This window comes from Leguminivora glycinivorella, chromosome Z (genome assembly GCF_023078275.1).
Source record: "Leguminivora glycinivorella isolate SPB_JAAS2020 chromosome Z, LegGlyc_1.1, whole genome shotgun sequence".
Taxonomy (NCBI): domain Eukaryota; kingdom Metazoa; phylum Arthropoda; class Insecta; order Lepidoptera; family Tortricidae; genus Leguminivora; species Leguminivora glycinivorella.
In genome coordinates this window covers 16,855,891-16,871,000 of record NC_062998.1, presented here as the reverse complement: position 1 = coordinate 16,871,000, position 15,110 = coordinate 16,855,891, and the positions used below count along the sequence as shown (strand labels likewise).

The following is a 15,110-nucleotide window of genomic DNA, read 5'->3' as shown; positions in this document are numbered from 1 at the left end:
CAGCCTCGAGCGCTGATTGCCTTCTTGGAAGAGCAGTTGCAGCAAACTCGAGTGCCACTAAAACCTAGTACTCAACGGAGGGGGCTACGAGTACTTGAATGTATCGTATGCATACATTCAAGTAGGTACTAAGTACTCGTATATATGTACCAAATGTATCTAACACTGTAGCAGCGTGATTTGTAGAAAAGGGCGTCACTTTTTATGCAGCTATCATATTTTTGAAGTAAAAAGCAACATGGCAACAATTTTGTATGGAGAATTTTTAAGTTACGTTTCGTTTCGTTAGCGGGAAGTTTGCAGAGTTTAGACTTAAGACCCTGTCGACGAATGCCATTGGATATCTTAAAACCGACATTCTAAATATTTAAGTAAGTAGATAAATGTATGCAATAAAAAAAATATGCCTCTCTATGGGTATCGTGTAGTTTACTTAATTACATATTAGGCTGTCGAATTATTTAAGTGTCAGGTGTACTTAAAGCAGCAGTTAATAGCCATGGTATTCTACCCGAGTAAGCACTTTCTTAGTACCAGGACCAGGTTGCACATGCACAGCTAATGTATCAATCGCTAACGCTCCGTTTCAAATGATTAGACAACAATCCTTCGTGATCTAAAAGGGCTTAGTGATTGATCCCCAAAGAGAAGCCTTTCAAATCGAATACTTAATAACTAAAAGTGCAAAGTACATACATTATGCACGTTCATAGGTACACAGGTAATTTCATTAATGTTACGTTATTAAAGAAGATACCTAGAGTGAAGTACGAAATCTTTGAGTCACTTTGCAAAGTTTTCCGTTCGGGATGCATTTGCTTTATCGCACTATAATTTAAAAGCCATCCTCGCTAGCACGCTCGTTATATTCACCTGAATTCACCGTTATATTCACCTGAATTCACCTGACAAGGGGCTCAGCTCCAATTTCTCCTTAATGCGGTTAATGCCATCATAAAAGTAAAAGAGACGAGAACGAAAATGACTCCCCGATTCATCGCATATGCCCCGTACCAGCTTTTCCGACGATCTTAGCGTGGTGTAAAATAGTACCTACGAGTACAGAAATGTAAGAGCTTACGGGCTAGGCGAATGGGAACATTAAATTATTTGGCTTATTTGCCTTCATGCCCACTGCACGTTTAGAAATACGAATCGTATCGACGCGACGGGTGTAGCGTTAGAAAATGTATTCCTCTCAAACAATTTGTTAAAATACATATAGGTACAGAGTGTATTCTTGATATTACCTCGACCTCATATTCACAGGTTTATTAGTATTAAACCATACGGGACATATTTCAACTAAGTTCAGAACAGTGACATTTATTTGTCAGGAGATTTGTTCTGCTTACATATTGAGTTTTCAAGTCAAATTTTGTCAATCGAGCTTATATCTCGAGCTTATTAATCGAGCTCTTATAATCGGATATCGGATTCATGAGGAATTGAGGAAACTCCTCAAACCTTAACGGTATACGTATATTCATTTGTATTTCCATCAAATAATCAAAGATTTACATTAAATGCAGTTTTAAAAAATACTTACAGTTCTACATAATCCCACATTCGCAAGTTCACCAGAACCCCAAAAGCAGCGGTTTTTTTTTCTTAAAAATTAAGTTAGCTGACTATGACTTGACATACGAACTGTCAATTAGTTCCGCGTCTTCGAGATGTCAAATACTTAGGTGCAGACAATTACATTGCTGCTCAATATTTAAAAATAATTAATTAGGACCAAACTTATAAATGTACTTGTATGGTTTCTTAGCACTAAAACCCTGGTCTGGTTAAAGTTTGCGGTTATATCAAAAATACACGCTGTATACGTAGACGTACCCTTCACACATACGAAATATTCCTTTATTTTTGTTTAGGTACTAGTCGGTGCAACTACGCAGATTGAGATACATCGTAATGTTTCTAGCAATTTCGGGGCTGCATTGTCGCGTTCAAATGTATGTTCGAATCTAGCTGGAATAATGAATTAGGATTATTGTAATATAAACCTACTTCGAAAATGTTTGTAGATATAAACTAGTGATGGGCCGAATATGGATTTTGCCGAATACGAATATTCGGCCGAACATTCGGTTCAGTTCTTACCGCAGCAGTTCTCGAAAAGTTTGTACAAAAATTAAGGGAAAAGTTAAATTTGTTTTTATTAATTCCTATTTTGTTACCAAGATTTTGTTGATGAATTGAGATTTTATTAAGTTTTATTTCGTCATTAAGGTTCTCTAGTATCTATATTTTCTTAATTATAACAATTATCCTGTATATATCTTACGAAAGTCGAATTATATGTATTACTAAATGTTGGTAACAAAATAGGATCAATTAAAATTTGCTGACGTGGCATTGTACAAAGTTGACGGGAATTGCTGACCGAACCGAACATTCGGCCGAATATTCGGTTACGCCATACTTTTAAAGTGGATGTTAAGATTAAAACTAGTTAATGATTGATAACGGTTACATATGTCACTACAACTTTGTTCTTATGAATTATGATTTAGTGGATAACTCAAACTCAGTTAAAATAATTCTGAACTCTTCTCAACTCTTAAACTACGGTCTTTTAACTTTTTTTTAAACAATTGTATTTACATTTTGAATTTTTGACGCATAATTATCTCTTTTTAGTAGTTCCTTAGAAAACTATACTAAAATAGGAGCTTATTATCCAATGGAATACGTAAGATCTTCATTAATTATTTGCTTTGTTTATTCGGTAAATATTCGGTAATTCAACCGAATTATTCGGCCGAATACGAACATTGGAAAACTTGCCGAATATGCCGAATACCGAATATTTACCGAATATTCGGCCCATCTCTAATATAAGCTATTTCTACCACCCACGCTCCACCGAAATTGTCAGAAATTGAACTGATCAAGTAACGTTACTTTAGAATGATATAATAAGTACATAATTAGTTAATTTTGGCCACAAAATTTAAGTAGGTCTTACTTATATATGACATACTTTTATATTACTTATACGTATTTAGCGGGTGACACTTTTGGCAAGTTCGTGCTACCTGACCGAGTAAACATCCGAAACAGCGAAACTCAGATCATACCAACTGTGATTCATATGTCTAATTGCATAGAAAACGACCAACTGAAATTCAATACGGAGTCCTGTTAGTAAGGTTAAAGTTGAAAACGCGACGCGAAACAGGGTATGTAGCCGAATGGCACAAACGCTCACGAAACGAAACGCTCGTAGATATCTATCTCTATCGCTCTTGCATATTGGCGCGACAGAGCCAGACTACCTTTCGCGGCGTTTCGTTTTCGTTTCGCGTCGTGAACGATTTCACAACCGCTACGGACGATGCCGAAATCGTAATGTTTGCCGACGACGGTTGTGTGATCGTTGCGGCCGAAAACCAGGACCTGCTTAGAACTAAACTAACGAAAGTAATAAATCAAGTCGCACCCTGGTTTTCGGTCAACGGCATGATACTCAATATAGACAAAACAAATATAGTTTACTTCTGTCTGCGTGGTAAAAAGGACCAACCATTGCTTATTAATTGCAACGGACAACTCGTCCCACAGGTCGATGAGGTAAAATATCTCGGTCTTATTATAGATATCAAACTGTCATGGCGGCCACACATAGACTGGTTATGCGATCGCTTGGCGTTTGCCTGCTTTGCGTTAAGTAGACTACGACCTAGCCTAGACCCGGCTAATGTCAGAAAAGCCTATTTTGGCTACGCCCATTCTCTGCTTTCATATGGAGTTGACCTGTGAGGGGATGCGACCGACCGCATGAAACCATTCCTTATGCAGCTAAACGCGCGATCCGTTGCATGGCAGGAGTCTCTTGGGACCACCCTGCTCAAGAACTATTTAAAAAAATAAAGGTACTTACCTTACCATGTGTATACATCCTCGAAATCGCAAAGTATGTGAGACGTAATCTCTCGCACTTTCCTACACGGGGCGACACACGGGGGGCGAACAGCAGGAGGTGTGACGAACTGCGACCTCCCCGAACAAGGCTTGTGGCGTCGAGAAAGTGTACCCAAGATATATAACGCATTACCGCATGATATCAAAAATGCTACATCTTATTACTTGTTTAAAAATAAACATAAAAATAAACTAGTATCTGAAGCTTACTACTCCTTAGACGACTATTTTCGTTTCTATATCTTATATCTTATATCTTATCTTTCGTTTGCTCGGGTATCAATATTGCCTCGTGCGGTTAAACAACAGCTTTGCCCCCTTGTAAAACAAATAACTATTTTATTATTCTGTAGAGCTTAAAGGAAGCGGACAGAAACTAGCACTAGTAATAAATGTTACTTTTATCAGTTTGTGCCCAAAAGAAGGTTGTGGTAATCTTCGTTTGAAAGCCGTGATAATCCGGCCTCTATACATTCCACACAATTAAAGGATTATCTCCCGTCGTCAAAGGTGATAAAGTAAAATGATCAAAATCATTAGAATCGATTATGTAATCCTTATTTTCTGGAACTGTTAAAACATTTGCTCGACAATGTAGGTACATACTAGGTTAAAATAAATTGAGTTTTCCAAACTGCTGTCGTTCTTGTTAATATTTACCGTAAACGCTTATTGGATATCTAGTACTAAACAGCGTATGGCTACATTTGCCTTACAAACTTTTGAGCTTTGTTATCATTACAAGACATTAAGTATTAGGTATGTGACAGCCAAAGTGCCAAATATACCGGAACACGATCATATCCACACTGGAAATTTCAAATGCCGTAAGGGACAATTTGTCGTAAGTACACTAAAGATTACTTACTTACATAAAAATCTAAAAAAAAATACTATCAGCCTGTTCTATTGAAATCTTGATTCGGCTCTTAATAACGAAGTTATGAGATGAAAGCAATTTGTCGTAACTTGGCTGTCATATCGCCTCATATCAATAGATTGAATTGAAAGTAGGTAAAAATTAAATCGTGAACCGAAACATGTTACTTTTTTGTTGAATGTGGTTAATTTTTAATCTCGTTGTAGTTTTAGGATATCATAATAACTTTTAATATTTAAAATAAGTAGTAAATGTGTAACGTACTTCACTAACAATTCCAATTGCAAATAAAATACTTATTTATCATTCTGATTATCTTCAAAATTTGTTACTTATATCCTAAAACCAAAAATGAATAAAAAATAATGCTACAAAAATCGTAAATAAATAAAAAAAAAACTAGTATGTTTTAAACGACAAACGGGACGGGACATCCAATCATCAATTGTTTATAGAGAAAGAAAAACATGTTTCGGTTAACTATTTAATTTTCACCCTGTATTCTGTATACCTTGTGCAATATTTTCCCTTCCTTCTTCCGTATGCATTCGCATACCTACGAGGAATAAGTACCAAGCACTAAACATTAAACAACCAGCAATAAGTATTAATATTAAGGCAGGAGAATATTTTTTGATTCATTTAGTACGAGCTTTTGCCCGCGGCTTCGCTCGCGTAAAATTCAAAAATTGCTAAATGCTCCACACAACTCATTTTTTGCCTATTTTCTTAAATTACTTACTTGAAAATCACTTTACTAAAAATTATTTAAAAATATATTTTTGAAATACTTATAAAAAGCTATTTTATTTGATATGTAACACATTATAGTTCTAGAAACTTTGATTTTTAATTTTCACTTTTACCCCCCAAAAGTGGCCCCTATAATTGAATTTTAGTAATTTTAATTACATATCCGTCTTTGGGTCACAGTAGGCCTAGCACATGATTGTCGCGAGAGTATATCGCCGCGAGATAGATCACACGTCTTCTTCATACTGTATTAATGACATAAGGACGGGCAGTCTATCTCGCGGCGACATACTCTCGCGGTAATCATGTGCTAGCCCTGCAGGTTTACATATGTGTGCCAAATTTCAAGTTAATCGGTTCGGTAGTTTCGGAGAAAATTGTCTGTGACAGCGGACAGACAGACACACGAGTGATCCTATAAGGGTTCCGTTTTTCCTTTTTAAGGTACGGAACCCTAAATAACCCGAAACCCTAAATTTCATACAAATTTTAACTTCATATCTTAAGCTGGATGTTAGATTTTATATAAAAAATGATGATTTTGAATCATAATTTTATAAATTCATGGATTTGACTTAGTCTTATGTCCTAAAGTTAGATAGTAAGGTCTAGCGGGGCAAAACCCGACTGAGGGCGAATGTAACTGGTCCATTTTTTCCATGTTTTACAATGATTGCATTATTAAATAGAGTGTCCACCGGTTATGTGTGGTAGACGTGTTATACATGTAGAACTCAACATCATAGTGTAATAATGGAAAAAATGGGTTAGTTACAATTGTCCCCCAGTCGAGATTTACCCCGTTGTACCTTATTTTGTTCGTGTTGGTGTGGTGAAAAATTGTTTCACTCGGTGGCACGGTTCGATATTGGAATCTTTCCCTTGCTCGGGTCTCAAAGTGTCAATATTGGCACGTGCATTTAAACAACTTTATCCCTTTGTAAAACAAATAACTATTGTTGTAAAAATGTTTGATATATTATTATATTTTAAGTAAGGATTACCGGCTTTTTTGTGAGTAAATTCTACCATAAAATAAAACTCACACAAGGGCCGGGCCGCGCCCGTCCGGCCGTTGATTGTAGACAACAACGCAAAAAAATGGTGGAACAAGTTAGGACACGTTTAATCTTGCTGACTTACCTGTTTAGCATTAGCATTTGTTATGGCAATACATAGGGTATTGACATAACAATTATATTTCGCCAGTATGCAACGTAATTATTAAACTTTTTTGTTATTCGGACGAAAACTAGCGTACCTAATGACAATAATAACAATGAGCTCACTTTTCGATTAATATTAACTGGCATGTACCTATAACATTTTTGTTGAGCTGTAACTTTCATGCCCATGATTCAAGAGTTTTATTTAATAATAATCATTATTTATCAATAATTTTAATCATTACTTCAAAACTAATATTTTAATCATAGAAAAATAATAATTAATTACCTACTTGATACGTCAAAAGTAAATTAAATTATTTGTTTATTTCTTATTCATACATAGTTAATACATTTTATTAAATGGTAGTTTCGTTACCATATTTCAATATATATTATAAAAACAAAACAAATTGTTTCATTTTCGTTTTACTATGAATAGCTTACCATCGGCATAATAGTCCTGCGGCGCTGGCTATATTTTGGGCCCTAAGTTAAAAAAATATTAAAGTCGATTTTGTTTTCGTTTATAAATGCATTGATAACATATAAATTTAACATTTCGTTTTGGGTCACATTCCTAGGGTGCTTTTTTAGTAATTTGGTAATTTGTGGTTATAATTTTTAATTTGATCTAATGTGGTAAAAAAAATATTCGAGAGAAAAAATGTAACTGTATTGCATTTAGAATGATATTTTTAGCGTGTATACGTAGTTTGGGTCAATTTACTCGAGTGCTATATGACAATTTGTCATACCTAGCGAAACAGACACAAAAAAATATTCATGTTAAAAAAAATAAGAAACGTCGCATTGCCTCCTTTAAATATATCAATAAACTGAAATTGTGTTTTCCTACTCCAGTGCTTGATAAAATTTGCGATAATTTAGCAAAAATAGGTTTTTACCATTCCAAAAAATATTAAAGTTACTAGAGTTCTTATCTTATTAACTAAAAAGACAAGATAAATAAGATACGTGAATTTGGGTAAGTTTAATAGAATGCTTCGAAAAATAATACGGTATTAATATTTGCGTTCGATCAAGTCAAGCGAGCGCAGTGACGCGGGTAGTGTAGGTATTATGATACCGACCGCGCGGCCGTGGCGCGGCAGCGGGGAAGGGCAATGACCTCTCTCGACATTCGACAAACCGCACGTTGTGTACAAAACGCCAAAATTTATTTTAACTGTGCGCATCACGCTATTTAATGCTAAGCCTGAAAGGGTTGTATTTGATAAGACTACTAGAGTAACAATTTTAACTTAATATACCTATTTTCCACATGCGTCAGTAAATAATTTAATTTATAAATAATAAATTTAGTATACATCGTGGAATCTACTACTACTACTGCCAAATAAAATAATGCGATTTATCATCTAAGTACTTTAGACTTATATTTAAGCGTGTCACTCACTATGCAGGTAGCTGAGCGCTTATCTTTCAATATGAATCCACATACATAAAATATATATAATTCAATGAGCTAACACACGCGCCGCCGATTATTCATATTTTATTTTGAAGTACATGTGGGGATCGACGTTGGTACGAGATCATATTATATCGTAAAATGGTGAGGAATTTATATGTAGAAAATACAGGATTATAAAGCAAAATACAGGATGTACTTTTTATAACCGGCAATATTTAACGTGGTGAAGTCATATAACTGATATCGAATACAAAACACTAAACGCCCAATGGACTTGCCTCGCGTGACGTCACGTAGTGTTTTTAGGGTTCCGTAGTCAACTAGGAACCCTTATAGTTTTGCCATGTCTGTCTGTCCGTCCGTCCGTCCGTCCGCGGATAATCTCAGTAACCGTAAGCACTAGAAAGCTGAAATTTGGTACCAATATGTATATCAATCACGCCAACAAAGTGCAAAAATAAAAAATGGAAAAAAATGTTTTGTTAGGGTACCCCCCCCCCCCCTACATGTAAAGTGGGGGCTGATATTTTTTTCATTCCAACCCCAACGTGTGATATATTGTTGGATAGGTATTTAAAAATGAATAAGGGTTTACTAAGATCGTTTTTTTGATAATATTAATATTTTCGGAAATAATCGCTCCTAAAGGAAAAAAAAGTGCGTCCCCCCCCTCTAACTTTTGAACCATATGTTTAAAAAATATGAAAAAAAAATTTTATAAAGACTTTCTAGGAAAATTGTTTTGAACTTGATAGGTTCAGTAGTTTTTGAGAAAAATACGAAAAACTACGGAACCCTACACTGAGCGTGGCCCGACACGCTCTTGGCCGGTTTTTTAGATAAAAATTAAACGAAATATTTCCTCAAATTACTATTAAGCCAATCTTATCCTATCCTACCTGTCGTTTAAACAAAGATGAAATAAAATAACTTAATTCTTTGCATGTTAATTTGGTTAAATATAACTTATATATTTTCTTTAAGAATATCATATACTTTTAAATGAGCAATTCTTGTATATTCATTTATTTATCAATTCTATATTCTATTATATTTTTCCCCGACTGACATTTTTCCAAAAATAGCCAGGAGATTTTGCAGGTGGCAGTATTTGGTGTGGCTGTGGTAGGTTAGGTTGATCTTGCGACCCCGGAAAAATCCGACCGTCGGTCTACCGGTTCCGGGTAAAAAAATGTTGAACGGTCTGGCCAAACGGCAGGAGATAACCGGGGGGTGCTCGACCAAAATGTCATGGGCAGTTTTTGACGCCGCCATTTTTTTTTTTCAAAATGGCCGACTTTTTTTTGAAGATTTTTCAAGTTTGTCGTAGAGTGCTCAAATTTTTGTTGTAGAATCTCCAAGAGGCCTTGATTGGAATGAAATAAAAGAAATTGAAAAATACTACAAATGTGAGAAAACTGGCCACTTTTGTTTTGTATGGCAACTTTTAAACGGTAAGAGATAGCCGGGGCTGCTCGACCAAATGTCATACAGGGTTTTAAGTAGAAAAAAGTTTCATTAAAAAAATCAATATGGCTGACTTTTTTTTTTGAAAAATTTCAAAATGGTCCTAGCGCGCTGAGATTTGTCACACGGGTGGACGGCCACCCGAAGATTAGCTTCGCTGAAATTTGTTACGTAGGGGTTCTCGGGGTTGGAAAATCGATCTAGCGTAGCCTTAGGTCCCGGAAAACGGCGAATTATGGAGTTTTAATGAGTTTTTCTTTCGCGTTAGTAAACGTTAAATATGGTCGTTAATTTCGCCCCGCGCACATCGGCTGCGCTTAGCTCAGTCGTACGAGGTCGGTCTAATGTTCGCAGACAGATTGCAGGTGTCAGGGTTTCGAATCCCGGCCAGAAATTAAGTTTTAATTTTTTGTTTTGTTTTTTTTTTTTGTTCTTGTATTTATAAGTTTTTTTCTAAAGACGTGATATAATATAATAGAACCGAGCGAAGCTCGGTCGTCCAGATGTTTTAGGATATTATTTATTGATTGGCTGCAAGAAATGCCTAGGAGTATTGGCCGAACGGTAATTAACAAAAATTACACAGTCAAAAGGTTAATTGTCATTAACCATTAAAAATTAATGAACGCCAATTGTCATTAAAGTTAATGTATTTCGAAAAATAACAAACAAATTATCATCGTAATTAAAGAAATCGTCACGGTGAGTTCGTGGGTGAGCAGTATCCAAGATAGAGCTGACACTGAGCTGACACTGGCTCGGCTGTACCTAGTAGAACTCAGGTTTGGTACAATATAGAGTGTTTTGGTACGACTCATCATGATAAGCGCTTGGGAAAGTAGTACCTAAGCTTTAGCTCATGCTGAACCCTGAGTCCTGTTAGCGTAGCCAGCGTTTTTGGGTATCTCTTTATGATATCACTGCATGATTTGTTTTGTTAATTTTTACGCTGGGTGACGTTTGCTCTTAACGCGGTTGTACAAAATGGCCGAGGCGATGCCAGTCACGGACGTCTGAAAACTGTCACGACTTCGAAACTAGTCTCCAAAGTACTATATAAAAAGTTTTCACAAAACAACAGTTAAAGCTTTTGAAATGGTTGATACTGTAGGTATCTCGAAAATAATAGATACATCATTTCCTTATTGAGGAATTATACTATGAAATAATAAAATCATCCCCTATCAAAAATAAACACGCCAGTGTTAAAGCCTGTTAAAGGTATGGCAAAAACCATCGTTTTGAACTATGATTTTAATATATATCCATAATTTTAAACAGGCCTATCACAGCTCTCGTTAAATATTACTTAGATACGAGAGACTAATACGATTGGTCGGCCGAAGGCAAGACAACTCATTGTGATTCGCTGAGACGCTGCTGCAAAAGAATACAAATAGATAAACCTTTTCATTAAACTTAATTATCTTATAATTTAATCTGGGGGCACGGCAGTACCCCCGCCAAGTCGAGCACGAAGCCAACACTGCCGTACCATCCTTTACTGGAACTATTTCGCCGCATTTTCAGGCCCCTATTTGAGAACCTCTGGATAAGACCGGAACGCAGAAATTTTCGTCGTCTAGTAAGCTATAATAACATACTTAAAACTCAAAATTGCAAGTCTGTACGTCGCAACACGGGTGGATAGCCGCCCCAAGATTAGTATACAAAAAGAAAATTTCTAAAAATTCAAAATGGCTGCCTTTGAACGCCAATTGAAATTTGTATGGAGGTTTTTTAATCGCCATAGCTCCGTAACGGTAGGAAAAAGGTTAAAGTGCTTGAACTAATGTTGTACAGTTATCTTAGGTCCATCGAATGGCATTTACAAAATTTCAAAATGGCCGACTTTGAATTATTTTTTTTTATCTTCGGTCCGAGCGCGGTAAAATTTAGCACGTGGTAAAAACGGGGGCCAAAAATAGGAATGAGAATTTTTTTTTGGAAAAGTCAAAAACGGCGGCGAGAGGGGACAAAGTCAAATTTCCCAAAATCAAAGTCGGTCATTTTGAAATTGTGTAGTTCAAGCTTTTTGACCTTTTTCCTACCGTTACGGAGATATGGTTATTAAAAAAATCTTCCATACAAATTTCAATTTGCCCACAAAGGCCGCCATTTGAAATTTTTCAATAATATTCTTTTTGAATACTAATCCGTCGGCCGTCCACTCGTGTGCCAAATCTCAGCGCGCTAGGAGCATTTTGAAATTTAAAAAAAAGTCGGCCATTTTGAATTTTTTTAATACAACTTTTTTCTACTCCGAGATCTGTATGACATTTGGTCGAGCACCCCCGGCTATCTCTTACGATTTAAAAGTTGCCATACAAAACAAAAGTAGCCAGTTTTCTCACATTTGTCGCATTTTTCAATTTTTTTTTATTTCATTCTAATCAAGGCTGCTTGGAGATTCTACGACCAAAATTAGAGTGCTCTACGACAAACTTGAAAAATCGTCTAAAAAAGACGGTCATTTTGAAAAAAAAATGGCAGCGTCAAAAACAACCCAGGGTCCTCTATGACATTTGGTCGAACACCCCTTGGCTATTTCCCGCCGTTTGGTCAGGCCGTCCAACATTTTTTTACCTGGAACAGGTAGACCGACGGTCGGATTTTTACAGGGTTGCAGGACAAACCTCTATACGGCCACACCAAACACTGCCACCGGCGGAACCTCCTTCTGGCTGTTTTTGAAAAATGTCAGTCGTGTTGCAGCTTTATATTACACTAGCTTTTGCACGCGGCGTCGCTCGCGTTAGAAAGAGACAAAAAGTAGCCTATGTCACTCTCCATCCTTTCAACTATCTCCACTTTAAAAAATCACGTCAATTCGTCGCTCCGTTTTTCCGTGAAAGACGGAGAAACAAACAGACATACTTTCGCATTTATAATATTAGTATGGATAGATAAATGTAAGTAAAAAAAATACATACGTATTTTGATTACCATTTTTCTAAGGTAGGGTTAAATTCGAAACCAATTGAGGTAATGTCGAAAATCTGTAAAAAGGATACTAATGCCATATAATGAGAATAATTACAATAATGGCCACCGCAGTCTCACCACCTGTGTTTGCACACACGCGCGCGCACAGAGACACACGCGGCGGGGGACTTTGTTTTATAAGGTGTACAGATATATTATGCCGCCGTGCGCTTCGTGTCCATTATAAATGAAAATTAAGGAAAATATAGGAAATAATATTCAAGTTACAATTTATTGTTTTTGGGTTTTGTATCCATTTGCATCCATAAATATTTCCCGTCATAAAAATTACACCCTGTATTGTGGAACTAAAAACTGAAATCAATAGTTACAATAATATAATCACGGTGTATGAATAGGAGCGCCGGATCGAATTAGGTACTTCAATATCGGGACAAAAAGTTCTGGAGTTTCGAGGATTTCGTAGGGAAATGTAAAATAATAGTGCATTAGGGTAATTCCGAAAGTCGTCTAATTACGAAAGTCACATAAAAATCACCATTATTTCCATCATATCAAGATTCCCTCTTCGGAATTACCAGAGCATTTTTGTCATTCGGAATTACCCTAATGCACCATAATAAAAATTTACGATAGTTTAGCTAGTTTACTTCGTTTATTTTAGATAGTAGACCTTTACGTGTTTTCGACATTTATATTTGGTCTGTTTTCGTTACTAATGTAATAAAGTTTTTAAGGTTACCTACTATGTATAAGTTTTAATTGGGAAGACTTACAAAAAAATCGGGAGAATCCCGCCAAAGCCCGACTCTCTGGCAATCTTAAATTATGTATGACTGCGCACGAGAAGTAGGTACCTACGCCTCGTGTCACAGCGCGGCGTCGCGCCAGCGGCATGCGCCAACCTGATTGGCTATCGGTTGCGCGCCACACAGCGCAAAAATTTAAAATACTACTCTATTGCGTTGCGTTTTATTCTGCCAAATATTGAAAACCCATGGATGAAAGTGACCCAAATTAAAAATGATGACTTGATATCATTTTATAATAATATAGACGTCAACTTATTAACATGAAATTTTTTTCAGGCTTTGACAGGGTTTTTATTAAAAAAAAAATTTTTTATATATAAGCAATGGATAAAATGTGACACACTTTAAGAAAATATATATATAATAATGTCCTGAATGGTATAAGATTTCACTTACCAACTCTAATATTTTGTTAGGTGTTTTAGGGCCAATATTAGACATTTTTAAAATATCATTAAACCCATGGATGAAAATGACCCAAAATGCATATGTACATCGGCAACTACGTTGTTTTTATATAGATACAAATAATTTCTTCTCGAATATTTCTTTGACTGAACACTGCTTAAAAATAGAAATACCTAAATTTCGAGCTAAGCAGGTACCTAGGACGACCCAAAATATTATTTTTATATTTGATCAATAGTCTAAAAACTATATGCAAAAAAGAAGCAACATGAATATTATCGAAACCTCAAAAGCTATCGCTACCCGACTATAAGTATCGGCATGAAAGTTACGGGCTCTGGTAATATCTTTAGAACACCTACCTATTTGAACCTGCGCTTCGTTGGACCGTGTGGCCAATTGAACTTGCAATCTCCGATGTAAAAATACACAAGTACTTACATACTTATCACCTAATACTAAATGGTCTAAATGGTACCTAGTACCTACCTACGTATGTTTAGGGACCTATACTCGTACGTATTTTTACATTAAATTTAAAAATAAATATCATACGTAATATATTAAATTTAAAAAACCTACATGCGTATTAACACTTGGCCAAATAGTTAGGTAAGCTAATCACAACATAAAATATTACATAATTATACTTAACTGATCCGCGACCGTTCGTGAAATATAACACGCGTGCTGTCCTACTATGTATTGTTATTTTATCTACATATGAATATTTATAACTAAAAAGCAAACCATTACAATTCGCAGAGCTAATAGCAAAATACTTAAAAGTAACATTTCTTATAAATTTGAGATTTGACAGTCACTTTGCAAGATTCATATAAATAAGCGAGCCAGAAAGTTTTCAACTTACCTCACTCCGACTTCTAGGAAAGTTGATTTATTAAGAAGAGCACGGGTGCAGTCCAAAACGTTTGTACACAGCCAATAAAGATAAGGAGATATTGTAAATACACAGAACAAACAGGAACGGCAGTCTAATTTAATGTGCAACTGGACCGGCGTGTTCCGTGCAGGCGGCGCGTCATAGTAGCACCGAGGGCTCAATCGGACTGACTCGACTCGACTCGACAGTCTCCACACCGACAGTCACTCTCGAAGTCTCGACATACTAGACTTTGCGACTGTGACTCAAACTCAACTCATGACATGACTCGCTGATTGACGTCATCAGTCGTGACCGTCAGGGCTCGTACAGTGGATGTGATGTTCGATGCAAAGACACACACACTACTTCTGGGAGAAATTTAACTTTTACTATAAAATTTGACAATAATGTTAACTAACAA

The 15,110-nt window shown here is 36.0% G+C and overlaps 1 protein-coding gene across 2 annotated transcripts in view; it reads right to left on the bottom strand.

Moving 5' to 3' along the window:
- LOC125241006 overlaps positions 1 to 14,892 on the bottom strand; it is a 96,614-nt gene extending 81,722 nt beyond the window's left edge. For both annotated transcript variants that reach the window (XM_048149267.1, XM_048149268.1), the window contains exon 1: positions 14,675 to 14,892. The gene's annotated coding sequence lies outside the window, so the exon portion shown is untranslated. The remainder of the gene's footprint in view (positions 1 to 14,674) is intronic.
- Positions 14,893 to 15,110: the final 218 nt, after the last annotated feature.